This window comes from Ambystoma mexicanum, chromosome 14 (genome assembly GCF_040938575.1).
Source record: "Ambystoma mexicanum isolate Mex_15411 chromosome 14, UKY_AmexF1_1, whole genome shotgun sequence".
Taxonomy (NCBI): Eukaryota; Metazoa; Chordata; class Amphibia; order Caudata; family Ambystomatidae; genus Ambystoma; species Ambystoma mexicanum.
Window position 1 is genome coordinate 411568481 of NC_090940.1, and position 24693 is coordinate 411593173.

At 48.4% G+C, this 24693-nt stretch overlaps 1 protein-coding gene across 2 annotated transcripts in view; it reads right to left on the reverse strand.

Moving 5' to 3' along the window:
• The window catches only part of KNL1 (kinetochore scaffold 1), a 1870945-nt gene that overhangs the window by 1845803 nt on the left and 449 nt on the right, over positions 1 to 24693 (reverse strand). The window lies entirely within an intron of this gene.

Genomic DNA, 24693 nt, shown 5'->3' on the forward strand with positions numbered 1-24693 from the left:
CAAACCCGGAATCCACGCAATCAACCATACAGGTCATTAAAAGGCCCCCAAATCCAACGATAACTCCCCTCCCATCCTTGACCAATAAACATAACTATCATATTTCGACAAGACTTGCATCTCGAAAAGCCATTCCTCCACACCAGGTTTCTTCCTAGACTTCCAAACGCGCAATATCTTAATGGAAAAAGAAGTTCTACTTCCAATACAGGACTGATCAGAACAGTTTATCACCATCAGAATAATTAGCTATGGGGACGAAAAGCTTTTTCTGGCAACAAGCTAACAGACTCTGGTATTATTGCCTCCTCCTATTTGGAGGAAGAAAACTACAGCTTCTCACCCAAAATAGTTTACTCGTTCCCTCCTTGGAGACCTTCTGCTCCCACGCGATCCTCCCAGCTACCACCACCCCCAGGGTCGGAATCTGGTAGCGGCTGCCTTCCCCATGCCACCTGGAAGGAGACTCAGGGTAGGGTTTTTGTGCCGACTCTGCAGAATTCACCAGAAAGCCCAAAAGGGGTAAAAGCTGTCTTGAAGAGTTAAAAGACCTCAGATGACATTACCAGAAGCCATCTCAAGACAAAACTGTTAAGGCTATAGAAGCCTGTCCAGGTGAGGGGATATTATCCTTGACCGCTCTTTTCTTTGAGTTTTCTTGATTTGTGGTGTGGCCATAATAGAATAGTTTTGGACGGAGGATGGATTGTTGATTTGGACAACCTCACCGACAACGAGCATCGCAGTTAGTTTTGTGTTAGGAAGGGAAAACACCTTATTACTAGAGATAGATAGGCCTTTTTGTTATTATTTGAATAAACAAATTGCATAAATGCTACCAACTGGTCCGTCTCCTTCTGGCTTACCACAGTTAGATAAAACGGGTACAAAGGAACTATTTTAGAAATGAAGAAACCCTTACTAAAGTAAACTAGCGCCAAGGATGGAATAACTAAATGGGGACTTCTATGCAGACCCTCCAGCTCAGTGATTTTCCACCATCAATAAAGCATATTTAGCACTTTTAAAAACGTGCTGCAAAACTTCGGAAATGCAGTTTAAGAAAGCGCTAAATATTTTACAACTTGCCACTTTTTATTATAAGACAAAAATCGCCATTTCAATTTTTGATACCCAATGTCCGCAGCTGGAGTGGTCCCAGTAGCTAGAGCACTTAAATGAAAGCACCCCCTTTGTAAGAAATAGTTTTTAAGCCAGAGGAACAAAATAGGGAATCAGAAAGGTTAATAGATACCTGTAAATATTTTGCTCTGACTTAAATGTCACAAAATGTACACGTTTATACCACAATCCTTCCTTTTTCTTGCCACAAAATTTGGAAATCAATGCCATCATATCCTGGAGGGGTGGCAGTCTTTATCCACTTCACAGTAGGGTGCAGAGATATTGCAACAAGTCTTGAAACTATTCTTAGAATTGTGTCACTCCAAAAAAGTTCAAAAGTGAAAGCCAACTGTGAGGGGTTAGTAATGCAAGGCGGATAACTGTTTGTTTATCAAAACATGCCATTTTATTTTCTAAAGAAATATGATGAAAAATGTCTCACTAACGCTACTCTGCTGAGGATTTCCCTGCCTACCTAAATCTAAGGAGAAACACTAACACAGGATAACTGGACCTCACACTAAACAACAAATACACAAAGAAAATAGATGGCAATACAACATGACACAAACAACATTCACAGTTTCTGAATAACCTAATGTCCTTGGTAATTTCCCTTCCCCAGAATTCTAAGTTAATTCTGCTAATGTTCAACCAAAGGAAGACATTTCTTAAGTCAGTTCTTGATGTTTCAACGTCAAAGTAATAGTTTGTTGACCAAAGTTCAAACAATAGCAAATCTCTTCTCCCTGCTGAAATATCCACTTTCCACGTGCAGCAAATAACACCAATGGTAATCCCAGCCACGTTGCTTTGTCACCTCTTCAAGAAGATGTGCCACAGTTCAAAAGAAGCGCAGCATACACAACTGTCAGTGATAAATAGTTCTTGGTTAACAGTTAGTATTTCCTCAATTACAGATTTAGAAGTCACAATGATAGATTTGTCAGGATGACTTCTCAGTGCTGCCGCTTCCACTTCCACAACTTCACTTCTATTTGATTCTCCATGAAAACAGTCACCCTTCTCTGACAGTACTCCCCCTGGTTTAGACTACTAACAATGTTGCATTTACTGACAACCAGACATGCCACCACAGCTTCAGTGCTTTTGGCTACTACCACAGCTTCAGTGATTTGTACTTGTAGACATGCTTCGACAAGATACACTTTCAAGTACGTCAACACCTTCAAATAGATCAGGCACAAGTCCTCTGAATATTTCTCTTCAAAAAGTCCAGCCTCTTTGCCTCCCTCGTCTATCTGACACAATAGCAACCTGGGTTTGCCTTTAAGACTCACTTCTATCTTTCTTCCACAGTCTGACACTACAGGTTGTATCCACTTAAAAATAGTCTTTACAAGCAGCCAGTTTCCCTTCCCCAACTTCACCTGCACCTTTCTGCCAGCTAGCAGCATCAGCACAGGTAGTAACCCAGAAGCCTTGGTCCCACTCTCTTAGCTTCAGGTATTGCCTACACGCTTGTATCCAAAGCCAATTGAGCGGTTATTAACTTCACAGTAACAGATAGCTTTTTAACTCTGTGAAATGCTGGTTTCACCGTTAATATGGGGAGACTCTTTGCTTGGGTAATGCTTGCTCTCTTCAAAAATATATACATTTTTTCTCATATATGAAAGGTAAGCCGCGTTAAAGTAAAGAATATAGTTCAGTCAATCTTTAGGATCACAATTAGACACACGCAACTTCGTAATGTAGTTTTCGAAGTTTAAGGATTGGTATTGAATTGCAGTCCCATGTGAAAGTGAAGGACGGAGTTCAGTACTCCTTTAGGAATCACAATTAGGCACACGCGACCATTCCTTGATGTAGTTTTTGCAAGTTAAAGGTTTCAACAATTGTGTTATCAAGGTTAAGTTTCCAATAATGGTCTTTATAACGCTAACTCTTTCAAATTTGTGACATGCGACCATTCCTTCAGACAGTAACAGTCTTTCAAGGGTTGAACAATGGGTTTAAGCAGTGTTTGCTTTTCATGCGAGTAAAAGGATTTTCATATTATACGAGTGTGCTACATTTGTATTGTTCAGGTATTTCAGCTTCAACAAACAGCTTCTACTGGCTTTAAACCATAAGTGAGTGAATGGGGTAGTAGATAGTGTGCCGACTAAGCTTTTGTAAGGTATTAGAACACCATGCTTCATTCACCGGCTTCTTTAACACTTGCTCTGCGGGTCACACTGCTTGCGGGTCACACTGCTTCCACGACTTCGGCCACAACATCTAATGCTTCTGGCTTCTTAGGGACCCACAGCCCTGCTCTGTGAAGGGGTCTCCGGTCCGGCCACGCGTTTATGGAGCCTCTCTCGCTTCTGAGACCCACAGCGTGGCAACTGCTCCTCGCCTCTGTCTCCAGCACGTACGCTGCTCGGCAACCACTGCAATCAGATCACACAGGGAAAGACAGCTCTCCTACACGCCCTGCACTTCAGAGTTTGGGGATTGGACCCTATCAGAACAAGCAGGTGAAATCAGCTGTCTCCGCGTTCCGGCATCCCCCTTGTTCTCCCACTTCTGCTTGGTTTGCCAGCCTTGAGCCTTCTTCCTTCTACTTCTACTGCTACAGCTTGCATTCCAGTCACAGTTCCAGCTCCTAATTGCTTGCACCTGAGGGGGCATTTTATGCCTCCCAGGTTGCTTCAGGTGTGAGCTGCTAGGCTTAATTCCTCGACTACTGCAACTACATGCCTCTTCAGCCCTCTTCTGAGTACTTCTGGGATGATGGGACTTTTAGTCCCCTTCAGAAAAAGTTAGCTCTCAACAATGGAGTTAATTTTAAGGGTAGCTTTATCTCCCTTAAATTCATTAGAAAGTACTGTTGGAATTGGTTGTTACAGAGGAAGACATTGGAGTTAAGGCACTTTCTCTAGATCCTTTTACATTATACATTTGGGAGTAAGGAGGTTGCTTATCCTGAGAGATCTTGAAAGATCTTTCTGTTAATAAGGCTTGCTCAGATTTAACAGGACTTGTACCCCAGGTCACAGATCTTATGTGGGTCAGAGCATTATAATGGCAATATGCCATTACCAGTTTTGGCAATCAAAAAAGGCACATTCTTTCAGATGACAAATACTGTGTCTCATCCCACATGATCTCCTCACCACCCTGGCCCTTTCTCCTCCCAGGTGATCCTCCCGCAGTACACCAACCCCAAGCTCAGGGTCAGGACGCATCTGCCTTTCCCTGGCCACCTGGGAGGAGACTTTTCAGAGAGGGATCCATAGGATTCTTCACTAAACAGAAAGTTCAAAATTATTTTATTTTTTTGAGTCCTTAAACCTACAGGCTAACCATAAGAGCCCCCACCGGAAAGGGCCTGCCCTAGGGCAAACCCCAAAGGACCCCGAAAGCCCAATGAACTTCAGATCATAAGCCATTCTGACCATTTTTATCGTAAAAAAAAAAAACACCCTTGGACTTTCTGTTAAGACTCGGTGCCAATCTTTGGGACAGGACATCCCCCTGTCACACTTGTTATTCATAGTGGTGGTGGTACTCTTCAAAGCTCTTTTCCATAACACTATTGTTCAAATAGGACTCCCAGGTTATAGGTTTCTCTATCAACTCATTGTTTCCCTTCCCAAACTCTGACTGGATACACTCATTTTATGCCTTGGTCTGACGTCTACTTCAACCACCTGATCCCCTCCAATACATCATCCTTATCCGCATCTGATCTTGCTAACTTCTTTTCCTCTAAAGTACACTCCTTACGTCAGAAGATCTGATCATCCCCTTCATACAACCCTTCTTCCCTATCCTTCGCAGCACCCTCCACTACTGTTTCTAACTTCACTCCTGTATCTGACTCTGACATGACCCTTCTGGCCAAAACTCACCCTACCACTGCTCCCAGCGATCCCCTTCCTTACTTATTCCCAAGCTCTAACCACTTTTGGTACCTTTTCTCACCTCTTTTTTCAATATCTGTCTCACGCCTTCAAACTTTCAGTCTGCCTTTAAACATGCAACTATTATTCCTATTCTTAAGAAACACACAGCAAATCCTCCTTGTGTCAAATTGTCGTCCCATATCTCTCCTACCCTTTCTATCTAAGCTTCTTGAGCGTCTTGTCTATTCACAAATGTTATCTTTCGTATCTGATCTATCCGTTCCTCCCCCCACTCAGTCTGGTTTCCGGCCCGTCACTCTACTGAAACAGCTTTGACCTCCGTACTCAACTCTCTCCTCACAGCTCGCTAATCTTCTTCTGTCCTTATTCTCCTTGACCTATCTGCGGCTTTCGATACAGTGGACCATTCCCTGCTTCTCGATTCCCTTTCCTCTTTTGGTTTCCATGGCTGTTCTATCCCGGTTTTCTTCCAATTTATCTAATCGAACTTTCGCTGTATCCTGGGGCAGCAATACCTCTCCTTCTCTCCCCCTTGACCACGGAGTCCCACAAGGGTCTGTTCTTGGTCCTTTTCTCTTTGTACACCTCTTTTCTCGCTGCTATCATTTCATCTTTCGGAGTATCACATCACTTCTATGCTGATACTCAGCTCTTTCTCATCTTTCACACCCGATGTCCATTTCATCCTCTCAACTTGCCTCACTGCCATAAAATTGTGGGTGACTTCACACTTTCTTACTCTAAATGCTGGAAAGTCCTTTTCTTTGCTGGTAATCTTCCTCCATCTCCATCTCCTTTCCTCCCTCTAATCACTCTATCTCCCCCACTGCTCACAATCTTGGTCTTTACTTTGACTCTAATTTTTCCTTTGCCCATCATATCTCTCTCACCTCCTGGGCCTGTCAATTCCATCTCTACATCATATGTAAAATTCGCTCTTTTCATGACACTAAGCTTCTGGTTTCTTCATTTGTTTTTTCCCGACTCTTTTACAGCTATGTTCTATTCTTTGGTCTTTCCTATTCACGTCTTGTCCCTCTCAAATCAATCACTCCTCTATTTGCTCACTTTGTCTGCTCTCTTACATAGACTCAATTTCCCCTTCTCTTGGATGGCTTTCTTTTCACTCTCAGCTCAAATACAACTTCCTCTGTCTTTTCTTCAAATCTCTTTATGGTCTTGCCCTGATTATCTTACTTCTCTTCTCTCATTCTATTCTCAGTCTCGGCCTCTCCGTTCTGCTGGTCTTTTTTGACTTAATGTTCCTCGCGCCCCCCTGTGCGCAATCCCGCTTTCGATCTTTCCAACTGCTTGCCCCGCTCCATTGGAATCTTCTTCCTCCATCTCTCCGCTCTATTACCTCATAGTCTTGGTTTCGCTCTTCCTTAAAAACTCACTTACATCAGTTGTCTGTTTGATTGTTACTAGTTGACTTTGAACACTGCTTTCTATTGCAGATTTGTATGTATTGCTGATTGTTCTCTGTGAAGCGCTATATGCTATATAAAATATAATAAAACACAAAGACATCAGGTTCTCAACTTTGGTTTCTTAACAACCCATCTCTCAAGTTTAAGGATTACTTTTCTCAGCATATGCCTCTTGGATCAATGTATGATTTCCCATTTCTCCCAGGTCTCCGCAAAGTCCTTGGATTCTCTTACAGTTCTTAAGTCTTTCAGCAACCTCTAAGTGCTCAGAATTGGTCCCTTCATGACTTTGTCATCTCAGAATTGTTTTTTTATGAGGTCCTCTAGTGGATTTCTCACTGGTCTGCATTCCACAGGATGTCTGGTCAGCAGAGAATAGTTTAGGCTTCTCCATGGCCTCTTGTTCCTTTAAATCTATTTATACCCAACATACTAATGTCCATTTTCCAGGGATTGTCATGAAAATCACAAGGCCCGACTGAGTTGGAACCCATCTCTGATTGATTCATGCAAAGTCGAGGTTAGAGGGGGGAAAAAACGTTTACTGCAAGTTCTATACTCTGCCAAGTTTGAACAATTAGAATTCTAGACTGCGTGCATGACATGAACCCAAGTAGGTTGCATACTGGTAATGCCTCCCGCACCCGTTAGTTTGCAAGGACTGGCTGCAATGCAACTCATTCTACTTCCCTCGCTCAACTTCAAGTGGCTTATGTCCACTGTGCAATCAACCTTGAGAACATGTAACACAATGCAATACAAAAGTTATTCTAACTTTGATGAGATCATAGAAACATTAGCTCAGTTTGATTAAATCCTATACAATCGCAAATGTATACAAGCTTGTGGAACCTGGCCTGAGGCAAGTTTACGCTTTTCTGTACGGGATCGCCTGCGGCAGTGTGAAACAAAGATTCTCCTAAATTGGTCTGACACTGAGGAACCAGAGGGTGTCCTCATATTTTCCCCACTGTATCCTCCTTTCTGTTGGCCTGGGAAAAGCCATCACTGTTGGATCCTGACCCTGAGGGTGGATATGTGAGGGAGGATCACCTGGGTGGAGGAAACTTTGGGAGTGATGAGATGACGTCCTTAGGCGAGACATGGTATCCTCCCGACCGCCTCCTCCCCCCGCCCCCATTTCTTTTCATAACAAACCCTCTATCCCTCAAGCCTTTCTAGGCTATTGTCAGCCCTTTCCCTGTTCTTCCCTTAAAACATTTCTCAAGAAACACCAATTCAGCACTGGGACGCGGAAGAGATCAACTTGAGAAATCCTCATTTTATTAACACATGTACATACCAGCCCCAGCTGGGCACAGACACAAGGTGGATGACAGCACAAGTAAGGCAGGACTGCCATTTCAACAGGGAGCGTTCTAGTTCTTTTTGGGACAATCATGGTGGCAGGAACTTTAAAAGCCGGAATCATAGAAGAAATGCAGCCAGTTGTGGAAGCAGGGCTACGGGATGCTGGGTGCAAGCAAACCTCTCCGGAGTAGCAGTGAGGCAAGCAGAGCGCTCTAGACCCTTTGGAAGATGCAGGAAGTGAAGCTGAAGAACGATGGTGGTAACTTCCTTGGTAGGATGTCTTCAAATACATCCAAATAGTCCTAGTAATGCAAGGGGATCGAAAGCACAACTTGAGTCGGGAGCGCCACGGCTGTACTTACCTGCGGATCTTCATTGCACTACTCCAAGCAGTGGGTTTGGCAATACTGAGACTAGAAATGTATGGTGTTCAGAGTCCAATTGATGCTGGGGTTGTGTTTTCTAAGCCATGGGATGCCTAGACTCACTGCAAAGTGGACTGCCCATATGAGATCAAAGCAGATGAGCTCCTTGTGACAAAACAGGTTCAGCTCCAGGTCCTTGGTTTCATGTATGATGGGTCCAGACATAACGGGCAACCCATCAACTCCTTCCACATGTATAGGAGTGGTCTTGCTCAGACATGGTACTAGATGCGTGCATGCTCAGGTATCGTCCATGAAGTTCTCTGCGGCACCGCAGTCCAACATGGCAAAGGCTTTGATGGAATTATGTCCTTCACGCTGCAGCTCTATGCCAAACACCACGAGCCTGGTGTCACAGGAGGGTTCCGGCCTTTTTGTCCAGTTGCAGTAACTGGCTTTTGTTCCCCATACTTTTTCCCTGATCATGTATGGGGACTGGCGTTTCCCGGACGCCGCAGAAGTACTTCTGGGCAGTTCCTGAGGATGTGTTCATCAGAGCCACAGTACATACACAACCCCAGGTCCGTCTGTCGCTTGCGTTCGGTCACCGCGAGAGTTCTTCTGGCAGCGCCGATATGCATCAGTTCTTCCCCGGTGGGTTTGTCGGTCGGAGTCCACGCCTAGATAACGTCTGTTGAGCTGCCTCAGGCCAGCCGGCTTGTGCCGCTACCCTCTGAAAGGTGGACACATAATACTGTACGTCTGCAGTGCCTTGTCTGAGATCTAACAAACTGTCATAGGAGGAGTATTGAACCTCTGGTCATTCAAAGCGTGCTTTGAAGTGTTGTACAAACAGGTTGTTGAGTGACAGATCTGAGCTGTTTACCAAGGGAGTGGCCCATGCCAAAGCATTACCGACCAGATTGGAGATAAAACCGACACAGGCCCTTTTGGATTCATATGCTCGAGGCCGAAAAGTAAAGTAAACCAGGCAAGCTTCCAGAAACTCCTTCAGTCGTCTGGGGTTTCTGTCATATTTGCCGAATGGTAGAGCTAGAGGAGGTAGGTCCCCTCTTTGTTCGTCTCGGAAGGCGACTTGCTGTCTTAGGGCCAAATTTTCAGCACATAGGTTTTGAACCTTTCCCGTGAGTCCTTGTGGGGGGTTGACAAGTTCCTAGTACTGCTCCAAGCTGGCCATTGTTGGGTTTGGGCGTTGTAAGTTATCAGGTTCTATGGTTTCTTCCCTTTCTAGGTCCTCACCTGAGATTTCTGGATCTTCTTCTGCTTCCTCTGTAGCTTCCTTCTTTCTTCTTGATTCCACCTTCTTTCCTTTCTTCTTCTGGAAGGGATAAGGGCGGGCTCCCTCAGGAGGCCACTGTGCCTTAGTTGCTGTTTGCCAAGCAGTTGGGGAATCGGGGGAGCCGGCCCCAGCCCAGGGAAAAGCCAAGATGCAGAAAACTCCTGGTTGTGGTGGAATGCCGACGGTGGTCGGTGGTATGTTAGATGGACTTGAATGATGGACTGATGGACGTGACCTCATTTCCTGGACTGAAGTATTCCGATGGAAGGGCAGGAGCCCAAGGAACTGTTCAGACGAAGGGATAGTAGAAGAGGTAAAGGAGAGTCAGGTTGTGGATTCAGAAGGATCGAAGGATACGGGCAAACACTGAGGGAATTCCAGGTATGTATGATATAACTGCGGAACCCACAGTGTAGCGATGGAGACAACAGAAATAACAGCAGCTGCACTCCCCACACAATGGAGTGTTTGTTTGGCCCGGCACATGATGCGAAAATATGAGGGGGAAGTATCCCTTGACGCCTACAACGGCTAAACAACGAGAAATCTGCGGAACGGCAATGACGCAGTTGCTGAACCCACGGGCGGCAAGCCTGTAATCTGTGAAAGTAGCGGGCGGCAATGGAGTGAGGATGCAGCGGTGCAGCGATCAAACAGTTGCAGAAGCCTTGGGTGGCACGGCAACAAGCTGAGAACACCGCAGAGCGGCACTGGAAGTAAGGCAGCTTAGGCCAAGGGATGGCAAACGCTGAGAAAAGCACAAGCAACAGGCAAAAACAATTACAAGGAGGGCAAGGGAAAACGGGGATAGGGAGCGCGACACCTAGCGTCTTACCCAGGAGAGGAAGAGAGTTGCAGCGCCTCGAGCCGGTGGCTCCTTCCCAGTTTATTCAGGCGGCGGCCTTGTTGGTCCGATAAACTAGAGCGCTAATGCACGTTTGGATGGCAACGTGCAAAGAAGGTCAATGGATTCTCCACTTGTTCCATAATTTTCAACGCTGCCACATAACAAATACCCACCCCACGCGCCACCGCAACTTCATGCGAATGATCATGGACTAATGTTGGGTATGGAAGGTGTCAACCCCTGGTCTAAAAGGATGACTTTAGAGACCATCCTGGGGTCATCGGATGATCATCGAACAAACTACACTAGAAGTTATTACCACGTCATCACACTGTTAAAGTCATCAGCAAATGTCTGAGAATGGTGGGTGATGATTTGGGGATGAGCTTAGGATGACTTCATGAATATGCTAACATCATCCCTATTTTAGAAGACTTTGTTTCTGATGCTTTTCAGAGGACTTGCTGATCACTTCAAGAGATTGCACGTTTGTCCCTGATGATTTGGGGATGACCTGCTCATTACTTCAAGAGCACTGCCATGAAACCTGTTTGTCCTTGATGATTTGGGGAGGACTTACTGATTACTTCAGAATATCAGAATTTGTAGGATGATATGCAGACCAATACAGATTGTCATTCCGCTTTTGCTTAGTTCAACCGATGCCGAATAACCCCCCACTGTGGCAAGGGTAAAGCTATGTTGGGCCAAAGTGGAAGCCAGAGGCCTAAACATAGCATCCCCTCCCTGGATGAGAATCCTTTGCCATCCCAGTCAAAAGCAGGAACCCAGCACCCTGGCAATCAATACATTTCCATGCAGACTATACCAATATTCACATGTACTCCTTCACACAGTATTCATGTTTGCTTTCCGCATAATCCAAAAATCAGCAACCATAACCAAAAGGACCTCCAAGATGAATAAAACAAAAGAAACAAATACATAGGATCCAAAAAAGAAAGAAGCAATAAACAAACAGAATAACAAAGTCCCATCAACCGAGGTCTCAACTACCCAAAACCTAGCAAATACAAGCAATAACAAACCACAAACAGCAAAGACTAAACTCAAAAGACCAGCAAAAATACCAATCTAAAGAGGATGCCCACTCATAGGAACACAACCCACACATCATGCCTCACCATAAGAAAGACAAAGAAGCCAGAACAGAAATAATAAGAAAAGCCAAACCACTCGGTAAGGCACCAGCCAGCATGATCCCACAACCCTAGGGTGGCCAGACGACCCCGTGTTGCGCCTCGGTCATGGGGAACCCGAGACTTAAGTTTAAAAACCCCGTCCCGGGATTTGGTGATCGGGTGGGTACCATCCCGTTTTTTTGCCCGATGTTACGATTTTTCCATAGGTTGGGCCAAAAAAACGGGATGGTATCCACACGGTCTGCAAATCCCAGACAGGTTTGTAAAACTTAAAATAGTCTCGGGACCCGGGCGCTCTCCTCACACTATAAACATGACAAGGGACAGGCCACTGACATAGAAGTAGGACTAATTTCACAGATGAGGCTGTAGTCCTACTTCTGTCAGTGGCCTGTCCTGGTTTTTTATTTTCAAAATCTTGTCACCCTACACAACCACAAAAAACTGAAATCTGAGATGGCCCAAGGAGACATACAAATAACAGAGCAAAGACAGACGAAATTGCTCGCTACATGTGCACATACGACAACGTGGTTAACAAAAACGGCACAGCAACAACGAACCGACAGCCAACAAACGTCACAAATACAGACCCAACCAGGACACCAAACAGAAAGCAACAACTAATAAGCCATCCCAACCAGGTTTCCACCATGGACAATACCCCAACCAGAACAAGGGACACATTGGAATCCACCACACTCTACACCCCCTATAGCACCAAGACTGGAACAACAGAGGGGTAGCTACCCTATTTACCACCTGGAACAAACCAACCTCGCCATAAACCTCATCGGTCTACTCGACAAAGACAAACCAACAAAGAACTACCCCACATAAAAGACTCAACAGGGGCAAACCCCACCTGGAACGGAAACCCAACCAACAACACAGCGGTCAGAACAAAATACTAACACCACCACAAAAGGGAAATCAAGCAAACTTCACTGCAGCCCTCTCAACGTCAGATTGATGGCAAAACACTCAACAGAAATCAATTACCTCCTAAGCGAAGGAGGCACAGGCATGCTCTTCCTTTGAGGAACGCTGGCTATCACACAACTATAAAGCCATTGCGAACGAAGCAATACCCGACAATTATAAATTAATACATGCCAACAGAGAAAACCGAAGAGGCAGAGGAATCACAATTATACACAACAAACACACCTGAGCATTTCAAATCATCACAACCAACGCAGAAGACTATGAATCTCTCCTAATCAGGATAGAAGTCAATGACCAATCCAACATAGTATGCCTCCTGATCTACAGATCACCTTCTTATAACCCCAACGTTGCAACAAAATTAGCAGACAAGGATGAGATGCTATCAACCTACCACGACAACCTAGTCATACTGGGAGATTTCAACATATGGTACGCACTCCTGGAAACCTTGAGGTTCAAGCGAAGAGTAAATGGATCCACCAACGACGACAGACACCCTGGATGCAATTTTCTGCACGGAAGGACTATGCGCATCGGCGCCACATACACCAATGGTGTGGAGTGACCACTACTGGATACCATTCTCCATCACACCCCAAACCTGCCTACTGGCCGGGAAGGAAATACTTAACACCAGCAAGAAAAGAAACTGCAAGAATTTGGACCTAGAGGCCCTAACAAACCTTCTTGACACAACCACCCCAAGCAAAACCCCACTGATACAAACATATATACAACAGAAGACACACTCAACAATTCGATCACCAAGGCCCTTGACCAATTAGCAGCAGCTAATAAAACACTCAAAGCAACACCAAAAAAACTTGCAGCAAAATGGTTCACAGAAGAACTGAAAAAACTCCCAAAAAACAACCGCAAAATGGAAACAAAATGAAAAAAAAAAAAAAAAAAAAAACCCCAACTACTACGCCACAAGAATAGAATCGGTAAACAATCCACAGAAATAACTGGTCAAAATCGTCAGGTAAAAAAAACCTTTTCCTGCAAAAATTCCATCACCCCTACACAAACACTTTGTGACAAAATCACCAACCACCTGAGAGCAAAAATAGACACAAAACAGGACACCATCGGAGACCGCCAGGGGGCGCAGAGCATGCAAGTCGTGTGAGGTTCGCGCTCCTCCTGCCTCGCGGGGCCTAGTGGGCCTTTTCAATCCCCGGCTGGGATTTTCACATTGAAACCAGGGAGGACCAGCACCCGGGGCGATCTCCCCCGCTGAAGCCCCCGATCAAGGGCCGGATTCAGCACCGCCCGAGGCCAAAGGGCCAGCCCCCCTGAAGACCACCAAAGACGATGAGCTACCAGTGGACTGGCGACGAGCGGGGTCCCCACGCGCACACCATCTGGCCGCACTGCCGCCTCCCCCTCCTGAGACCGGGGCGCGACCCGGACAGTGGGTGGCCTCCCCTACACGCACGGTACACGCCAGGAGACCCGGAGCGGGTGGCGAGGCCCCGGTGCTCGCGGCCCGTGGCGAGTGCCGTAGCAGGACAAGCGCCGCCCGTCGAAGGCGCGCAGGGGCCCGGCGACAGAGGGAGCAACCCCCCCCCCATGTATGAGGGTACCCAGAAGAAGTCGAGCGGAGTGGGAGTCCCCGCCACCCCGCGCACAGACCTGTGAGCCCCCTGCAGTGGACTCGCGGGGACGTCGACATTTTGATTTGCCGATCGCGGGGAAGCCCCGCACTCCAGAACAGAGCCCACGGTACAGCCCGGGCCCAATGCCTACGCTCCAAGGACTTGAGACTATGACACGAGGCGGACACCCGTCCCCTCAAGCCTAACCCGGGGCGAGGCGGCCCAAGGAGACACAGCTTCGTGGCTACCCCAGCAGGAGGAGGAGTACGGGCCCTGAGCCCCAGCCTCCCCAAGTACACGGAAAAGAGGTGAGGAGACGGAGGGGTGAAGGGGACATTTGAGGAAACTGTGCTCCCCCCCCCCCTTGGCCTCCCGTGGCCCCTTCCTGGGACACAACCCCCCTCCCAAAAACAGGCGGAAAAGAAAAGGAACGGAGCAGGGGGGCTCAAGCTCCGCCAGCGGCGCCGCCTTCCGTGCCGCCTTCCTCCCTGCCACCACAGCAGAGGCCCCCAAAACGAAGTGGGCCTAAGCCCTAAAATCTGAGGGCCCCCTAGGCCTTCCTCAGCACCAAGTCAAGGCCTACATACTCGACGCCCCGTCTCCATAGAACGTGTCCACCACGCGCTGAGAGCACCACGGGCTGGCCTCGTAGAGGCATCGCACCATAGGTCACCAACGAAGAGCGACACCCTGGAGAGGCCCTCGACCACTCGGGCAATCCTTTCCCTCCAACGTTTTCACCGTCCACGAACAGCTTCAGCCCCGAGAGAGGCCCGCAGTGCCACCATGCCTTCAGGCAGCGACCCGCCCCCCACACCATTAACGAAGGAGGACCTCAAGGACATCCTTCAGGAAATTAAGGCCATTCGCATCGACATACAGGCCTCTATAGTGGACCTCAGGGGAAGAGTGGAAACTTTGGAAGCAAAAAATGGAGGGAATGGAAAATAACCACCTCCAAACAGACCTGTTGGACATGAAATATGAGGCGAGATTAACGGACCTCGAAATGAGAGATGAGGACATAACCTTGAAGATGGATGATTTGGAAAATAGGGAATGGCGAAATAACCTGCGTATAATGGGCGACACCCAGCAAAGAGGCGAGACACCGGCCGATGTGGGAAGGAAGGTTCAAGGACTGATCAACCAACTCTTTTCCTTGGGGGGGGGGGGGGGACCAGCTGGAGAGGGCGCATCGAGGTGGAGGGGGCGGAGGAGGAGCCCCGAGGTCTATAGTGGTGCGCTTCCTTCGGTACAGAGAAACAAATGGAGGTCCTGGAGAAGGCAAAAAGGCTCGAGAGCTTCATCTTTGAAGGGGACACAATTAGGATCTACCAAGATCTCTCGACCCTCACGCTCACCCGCAGGAGGGATTGTCGCCCGCTCACTCAGTGGCTCACCAGCCAGGACAGAAGATATAGATGGTTGTTCCCGTTCGCCCTCTCTTTTGAGCGAGCTGGTGTAGACTACAGGGTGATCAGCGGCAAAGAAGCCACACAAGTCCTCCAAGTGCTCAAGAGCGACTCCCCGGAGGGAGGGAACGAAGGAGGTACACAAATGGAGCTTGATCCCCGGAGACAACCTGAGGGCCCTTGGTCCACGAAGAAGAAGACAAAGGGCAGGAGAAAATTCAGAAAACCAAACACCCCCACGTCGGAAGCTGGGGAAGACCAGGTGAACAATGACTTTTGATCGGAAAAAACCAGGGACACCTGTTTTGCAATCCCAGCCGGGGACACAGAGTTCATCGAGAATCCCGCGAGGTACGGACACTCTCTCACCCTGGTGGCTTGCCCGTTGGCAGGCGTCTTGTACTGGGAAGGGAGGGGGGAGGGGGGAAGGGAGGGTGAGGTAGTTAGAGGCCCGCGGGCCCAGACCGAACCAAGCTCAACAAGGGAACGGGACAATCTCCTCATGACCGGGGAAAAGATGAATGTAAGGCATAGAACTAATGACAGAATGAGAGCAAGGGCCGGGCCGAGTCCCTCAGAATAGGCTCCCTCAACGTCAAGGGGCTCAACTCCCCGACAAAGCGCTCACTTCTGGGGAGGGAAATGAAAAATGCGAGAACCGATATCCTTTTTGTCCAGGAAACTAGAATGGTGAGGGGGGAAGAGAGGGCGATCCCGGGATCCCACGTGGGCCAGACCTTCTGGGCATCCGGCCAGGTTAAGAAGGGGGGTGTCGGAATTATTCTGCATAGGAAGCAAACTGACAGAGGTATCCCGATGGGAGCGGGAAGACGGGAGAGCCATGGTAGTGTCAGGCAACTTGCACAACTCGAAAATCACCCTAGCAGCCATATATTGCCCCAACGTAGGGCAGCTGGGATTTATCCAAGAAGCCCTTGCGGAGGTGTTGACTAGAGCGGAAGGGCTCCTCCTCTTGGGGGGGGGGGGGGAGAGATCTCAACATGTGGGCTGACAGGGAGTTGGACCATAGTGGTGAGGCCATCCCACCGGGTGGCGGGGGGGCACGACCTTATGGAGGGCTTCGGGACCTAATGTGGGAGAAGGGTCTGGTGGATATATGGAGAGAGCTCCAACCAACGGAGAGGGGATACACCTTCTACTCCCACGGTACGAGAACCAGGATTGATTACCTCTTTACGAGACACCAGCACATGAGCAGAATAGAGGCCTCAGAGATCTGCCCAGTCAGCTGGTCAGACCACGACCTCGTCTGACATTAGCATCTCGGGCCTAAAACCTAGGAACTCTCTGTGGAGATGTAATGACTTCCTCCTAAGGGATGCAGTCTTTAAAGAGGAGATGATAGAAGCGATTAGAGAATACTTCGAACTAAATGATACTGGAGAAGTTGACCAAGGTTTAGTATGGGAGGCGGCGAAGGCAACCTGGAGGGGCAGGCTGATTAGCGAGGAGGCCTCCAAAAAAAGGGAGAGGATGCTTGTGGCTCATAGACTTAGGTCAGAGATCCTTATACTGGAAAGGTCCGAAGGGAAGGGGGAGGAGGGGAGGGCGAGAGACTTGGGCATTGCAAGAGGGAAAAGGCAGGACCTGAGGGAATTAAAGATGGGCAGGATTGTGGCAGGACTCCAACACTTACGCCAAAAATATTACGAAAAAGGAGATCAGGCAGATGCTATGTTAGCAGCTAAACTCTGTGGCCAACGGGCAGAGAGGTGGGTGTTCAGAGTTGTGTGTGGGGAAGAGGAGGAAAGCTGAAAGCTTTGCCGGCTTCTATGAAACCCTGTATGGGAGCGACGGAGGGGGGGGCAGAGAAGGAAATGTTTGACGCATACCTCGGTGGGGTCGCCCTCCGCACCCTGCAAGCCCCGGAGGCGGAGGCCCTGGACACCCCAATAACAGAGGAGGAGGTACTCAAGGCAATATCAGGCCTCAAGCTTGGAAGGGCCCCGGGGGAGGATGGGTACACGGCAGGCTTCTACAAGGCATTCTCGGGCCACCTAGCAGGATTCCTGGCGAGATTATTCTCCAACATCATGGCCACAGGGAGGGCACCCCCATCATTTGGTAAAGCATTGATCACTGTGATCCCAAAGGAGGGGAAGGACCCAGCAGACTGTCGGTCCTACAGACTGATCTCTCTCCTTAATGTAGATGCGAAGCTATTTACCAGGATTATTGCCACGAGGATAGATGCCCATATGCCGGAGCTGATCCACTCGGACGAGGTGGGCTTTATACAGGGGAGGCAGGGGGCGGATACCCTCCGCAAGACCCTCCACGTCATGAGGGAGGCGGCACGGAAGGGTGACAACCCGGTTCTGGTGTCCATCGACGCCGAAAAAGGCTTTCGACAGGGTGGACTGGGGATTCCTGCACAGGGTTTTGGAGAAACTAGGCTTCAGGGCGGGGATTAGACAGGCCATTAAAGCCATATACAAGGCCCCTTCTGCCAGAGTCACAGCCAATGGCCACCTGTAACATACTTTCGCCCTACAGAGAGGGACAAGACAGAGCTGTCCCCTCTCCCCACTCCTGTTCGCAATGACCATGGAGATTTTGGCGGAAAGCATCAGAGGCTCCCAGATGGTGAGAGGTATAGAAATATGAGGCCGCACGTTCAAACTGGGCCTTTACGCAGATGACATTTTGCTACACTTGAGGCAACCTACAAGATCGGTCCCGGCCGCCCTGCAGGTCATAGAACAATTTGTCCGCTTCTCGGGCTTCAGGGTAAACGTGAGCAAGTCCATGGTCTTCCCTTTTGCTCCTGATGCAGAGAGAAACCTAGCCGAATTGATCCCACTGGGCCTCCAGGTCTGCCCCGAGGGGATAAAGTATTTGGGGATCAACATAGTAAGACCAAACGAAGACTTGAGCCAGGCAAACTACCCCCCTCTGTTCGACAAACTCTTCAGGGACATGGAGGGCTGGGCGAAGGGACAGATCTCATGGATGGGAAGAATTAACGCTATAAAAATGAACCTTCTACCCAGGGTGTTATACGTCTTCCAGATGCTCCCCTTGGAGGCCCCAGAATCCTACCTTAGCGAAGCCAAAAGACGAATAACTAAATTTATATGGCAGGGCCGGAGACCCAGAATAGGATATGAGACCCTCACACTCCCCAAGGATAGAGGGGGCTTAGCCCTTCCAGACCTGCGAACATACCATAGAGCAGCTCAGCTTCGGGCCCTGGCCCCACACCTTAGGGAGGAACCCAATAAAGAATGGGTTTTTCTTGAAAATGTCTACCTATACCCAGTCACCGTGGGGGAATGGTTATGGGTAGCCCTGAAAAAACTACCCAAAAGAATCAGGGACCACCCCATCCTTGGAACTATGTGGAAAGCACTTGCAGGAAAGGGAATCAGAGAAAAGGTGACCACCTGGCCCTCGCCCCTGAGCCACATCTGGTCCACACCAGTTCTAGAGCAAATCCCAGGCCACGAACACTACCGGCCCTGGTTCGAGGCTGGTCTGGCCAGAGTCGGTCAGCTGGTGCGGGAGGACTCCTTCATCCCTATACAGGAACTTGAGGAGGCCTTGGGAATCGGCACCCTCTCCCCGCTCTTATATCTACGTCTCAAGGGTGTCCTAATGAAACCCAAACTAAAGCCCTGCATACAAAGAAAGCTCACCCTGGTCGAAAAAAATCCTAGACTCTCACGTAGAAATGAAAGTACTGATCTCCCTCCTCTACGGAGCCCTCATGATCCCCCGGGAGGGAACGACCAAAAGCCTCAGAAGGAAATGGGAGAGGGACCTGGGTTGTGGAGTGGGGGGACGGGCTATGGGGGCGTATTTGCAGCAGGGCGTTTAAGACATCCATCTCCTGCCAATATAAAACACATGCTGTCAAAATCCTTCATAGATGGCAGTACGACCCGATCACCCTCTCAAGGATGTTCCCGGACATTGACCCAGAGTGCTGGCACGGATGTGGGGAAAAAGCCGACTACTGGCGTATGTGGTGGTCGTGCACGAAGGTTCAAGCCTTCTGGTCTGAGGTCCTGAGATGGTTAAGGGAGGCGGGAGAGGGGGTTTACCCACAAGATCCAATCCTGATCATGTTTGGCCTTCAGCTAAGGGATGAGCGTTGGGAGAAACTTCCTGACCTGATGCACTCGTTACTCCTGGCAGCTCGAGCAGTTCGGGCTAGAACATGGAAAAGGACCGGCCTTCCCACGAAAAGTGAGTGGGTAGCTGTGGCTAAGGATATCTACTTCATGGAAAGACTCACAGAGGCTATGCAGGGCTCGAGTGCCCAGATAGAGATGGACTGGCTACAATTTATGGAGGCTTTCGGCCACACAGAGGAAACGCCCTGAGAATCACGGGGTCTCATGACCCGGCCCGAAACCATGCGTAGCATGTAACACTATGCCTTAGTTTTGGAGGAGTCTGTTTAACCACGGACGGCCATTAGCCCTAGTTGTTCTAGGAGAAGAGTTACGTACGATCCGTCCCGTGCCTTGAACTATGGGGTTTGGGGGAGGGGGGGAAATTTCAAGGGATGTATGGTTGGATTGTAAAGTTATGATGGGCATTTGCCCAAAAGTTGACACGCTGTAGAAGCCTCTTGTTACCATTAAATGCCAATAAAATTTGATTTTAAAAAATAGGAGACCATCAACCTAACCAGGGCAAATACAACCACTGGACCACAGACACCAGACAAAACACAGATTAAAGCAAACTCATCTGCCTAGAACCAAATCATAGAGGAAACTTTTGCCACACTGATCAAGGACATCAACATTGCAGTATCTCCAAGGGAACCCTGCCCATCCAGACATCTTCAAAGGAATCCTCAACCACAGAACCCCAGCGACACACTTCCGGTACCTAATTAATCCATCACGCAAAAGAGGAATAGTACCGTCCTTCAAAACAGCATACATCAAACCGCTGATAAAAAAGTCTGAAAGCGCAGAAGACCCAAGCAACTACAGACAGATAGCCAACCTGCCCAAACCAGCAAAGATCCTGGAGAACCAAGTCTACAAAATCCATCTTAAAAACATCGAAACAAACTGAATACTCGACCAATCACAAGTTGGTTTCAGACCGAAAAGAGGAACAGAATCAGCACTTCTATCGATATGCGACAACCTGAAAATAAACGCAGGCGAAACCCAATCGGCCCTCCTTTCAGGAATTTCAGCAGCTTTTGATACAATCGTTTTGAAAATCATGGCACGATGGTTTATCCCTACTGTCACTGTGTCCAAAAATCAGCACTCCTAAGGGTATTCCCTTTTATACATCCTGTTCCTTCTTCCGCCCCTGGCGGTTACCATGGCGTCACCCACAGCGCAAGCGACAAAGAAGGTGAACGTGATCTGGCGCTCCTCTCCGCGTCACTATGGTAACATGTTACTTGTCACGTAACCCTTTGCATCATTTAAGCGCCGCTGGGTTATCCCCCGGAGCTTCTGATTAATATCTGTATGTGTTCCTTCGTACTACCCTTTGAAGTTCCTTGTCTGGTTATCCTTGAGATATTCAAATTTCCTTTGCTAGTCTTAGACCGCCTACTGACTTCCTTGCTCTTCTCCTTTTGCCCCTTATCCTCTGGTTGCTGTGATTGACCCCGACCTGTACGGAGTGTTTCTCGGACGGCTCCTGCTCCGACTACTCTAACCCGGACCTCCGATTTTCCCAGGATTCCCTTTGGATTAGATTCTGTGCCTTATTGCCTGCAAGGTAACCGACTCACTCTTTGCTAACGGATTGCATTTCAACTTAACACTAACAACCAGTTGCATTGCTTTGCTTGTTGGTCGTTTTTCTATTTTGAAAGAAATACATGTGACTTGAGAGAGCTAGTATCACAAGTGATTGCAGGATAGTTTCTTTTTACATCAAGACTATATACTTGGTATATGGATTTTGGGCGCTATGCAGTATTAATACCAAGTACCAAAATCTTGCATTAGTGCGCCCTTGTTGCGTCGGGGCTAGATCCAACTAACTAACCCATTCCACAGACTCCCTTCCCTCCTACTGGATATCTCTTGTTACGATCTTATTCCTTCACATCAGTAAATTCCACCTTTAATAAACAGGTTAGTGTTTCTTGGGTTTCTTTAACACTATTTCGTGAATTCATTGACTAATGTTAATAGCATAATTGCCAACACTACAGATTTAGGCAGTAGGCTACTGCTTTTTAGGCAGTCCTACTGCCTACAGATATCGGGGACAGATCATACTGCTTTTTACAGTGGCAAGTGATTTGTGACAGCATGCAACACATTAATTAGTCTGTCTGTACAGTGGCGTTCGATGCGCGGGCAGCAATGGCCACTAGACACCAGGGATGTCTTTGAATGCGGGGGGGTGGGGGCTGCTTACAGTCAGCAGCCCTCGCCCCCCCGGCCCCCAAAGCATGGGAGCACATGTGTACAACCCTGGGGGCAGATGGCTGATCATCTGCCCCCAGGGAGGGGGGCAAAATAAAAAAAATAAAAATCCAAAATAAAAATTGGGTGGGAGTGGGGGGCCACTAGCCACCAGAGAGATATTTTACAGAAAAGGGGGGTGGCCCGCTCCCCCTAACCCCAAGGGGAAATGGGGGCACCCCTTGTAGCCCTCCCTGCGGGCAGATATCTGCTCCTAGGAAGGGGCCTCTGACCCCAGGGAGGGCTGCATGAGATGCCCCCGCTGCATTTGGTGTGGGGGGGTAGAGGGTCACCTCCCATTACATTAGAATATTACCTGGCGGTTTAGGGTGCCCCTCAGCCCGCCCTAAAGTGTAGTGTACCTTTTTCATTTTTTTCTTTGTTTACAAAACTTGCCTTGGCGCAGAGGGGCACATTGGTGTGCCAATCTGGCGCCGGGGTGCCCAAACCTTACTGCCCCACCCACTGGGGGGTCTGTCCCATGATTTTTGGGGGCCCTCTCCCCCTGCACCCCAAATGGGTGGCGGGGCACTTCATGCAGGCCTTCCTGAGCCTCCTACAAACGGCTGCTTGAGGTACACCCCCCATCCATTTGGGGTGGGGAGGAGAGGGCCCCCAAAAAAGGTGGGACAGGCCCCCCAGTGGGTGGGGCAGTAAGGTTTGGGCACCCCAGCGCCAGAATGGCACATCAATGTGCCTCTCTGCACCAAGGGGAGTTGGGTTACCAAAGGAAAAAAGTGAAAATGGTGGAACGCATTTTAGGGGGTGCTGTAGGGCATCCCAAAGGGTCTGGGAATTTTCTAATGGGATGGGGCGTTGACCCCCTCCCCCCCAGCCGCAATGGAGTGGGTACCATGTCATGCAGCCCTCCCTGGGACCAGATATCTGCTCCTAGGAACGGACGCCTGAGCCCAGGGAGGAATGCAGGACAGCCCCCCCCCTTGGCCATGTGTGGATTCCCATGGGTGTCCTCTTTTGGGAAAAGCATGGGGTTCCCCGTTTTCCTTGCTGGCTTCGACACCCTAGGCCTAAATCTGTAGGTTGCACACATGAACAAAATGGGCAGTGGCGAAAGGCTTGGGGTTCCCAGTGGGTTACCCTTTTCCTTTTGCGCCCCCTGTAGGTGCACCCACACATGTGAGGTACTGTTTTCATCGGGACATGTGTGGGGACGCGGGAATGTAGGCCATGTGTTGTTGGCGGTGTGTTTCGGTGGGTGGCCAGAGCGAAATGTCTGAGAATTGTCTTCATCTCCACATTTCGGACTTTGCAGGGATGTCTGCGTAATAAATTCTGGGACGATTTGCGCAAATCATACCTCTGTGGGTTTCCACACGTGTCCTCTTTTCGGAAATGCATGGGGTTCCCTGTTGTCCTTGGTGGCTTGGACACCCGAGGCCCATATCTGTATGTTGTGCTTGTATGGAGAAAGTGTCAAATTCAAGTGTCGAAACAGCCTTAGGGTTACCTGTGTTTTAGGCTTTCCCCTTAGCGCCCAGGTAGGTGCACCCACACATGTGAGGTACCATTTTCATCGGCACACCTGTGGGAATGCGGGATGGTATAACATTTGTTGTGTTTGTGTGGTTTTCATAACGTTTTGACCTATTTGCTGGTGCCCTTTGTCACATTTAATTTCCCAAATGTGACCTACATTTAGTTTAGGCACCATACACTTTTGTAACCTGCACAAGTCACCTACCCTTGAAAAGGTCTGCCTGTGCTCTTTCAAAAAATGGTTGCTTGCCGTTCCTCACCACATTGGTTTTCCCGATTTACACATGCAAAATGCATCTGTTCAGGTCGTGAGCGTAAAACTCCTGTGTACCATGGCTCAGTGTTTGGCTTGTGGTATTTCTTGTTTTTCTAAAACACTACAAAAAATGTGTGCTTTCCTAACTGCAAGGATCGGGGGAACGTAGCGGAGCATTGCTTTTCTCAAAATTCATAGAAGCCGTTGCCGTACCAAGCCAACCATGTCCAACACATACCTTTTTTTTCAGTCATTTTCCCGCTTTTCCCCCCAATCTATGGCATTTTCCCCTACCTAGTGTTTGCCTGACCTATGCAAATCACCCCTTCCTAAACTTGGAATGTTGTCTTCTTTTCAGAAATATATGCCTTTCTGTCCTCCAATTCGGCATCGTACCCTTTTCTCCCATTCCGTCCATGCATGTCCAATTGGCAAAAATGGCCAAAATCGCCTACCTGTCACAAAACAGTTGATAACCACATCAAAATAATGTTTTGCCGTTTCCACTCATCCTGTTCTTGAAAGCCAGGAAATCGGGGAATTCAGCACAGCAAACCATTTGTTCCTAGCTCTTACAAGGAAAAAACCACAGGCTTCTTTGTACATCATTTTATTGCCATTTTTTGAAAAAAAAAACATTTTTGCCCTTTTCGCTTATTTTCTCTCACGCCCCTACAGCAACCTAGGATTCCTGGGTGGCGTTAAGAACGCCTACATGTGGGGAAAAAAGGAGCCACATTTGGCCGAGATATCTCATGTAACAAAAAAGTTACAAGGCTTTGAATGGCCACATACCAAAATCACCAAAAAAAGGCCCTGGCACTGGGGGGAAATACCCATGGCACTTAAAGGGTTATGTATTTTAGAATGCTTCAATTGTGCCAATAATGTATGTTTTGTATTTTCCTGTGATGTCATTGTTATGGGAATTATTATTTTTGTTCACAGAATGTACTGGTCTTATTTTTCCTTTCTTCCAGCTTGTTGTACTGGGAGTGCACTGCTCTGTCATTTGAAGTGCGGTGGTGCCCATTGCACCACGGTATCTCAAAGGGAGGCTCGCCTCAGTAATGTAATCTGCTCTGTGAGAGTACGCTCGCTTACACAGAGCAGAGTAGGTCCCCGAGGC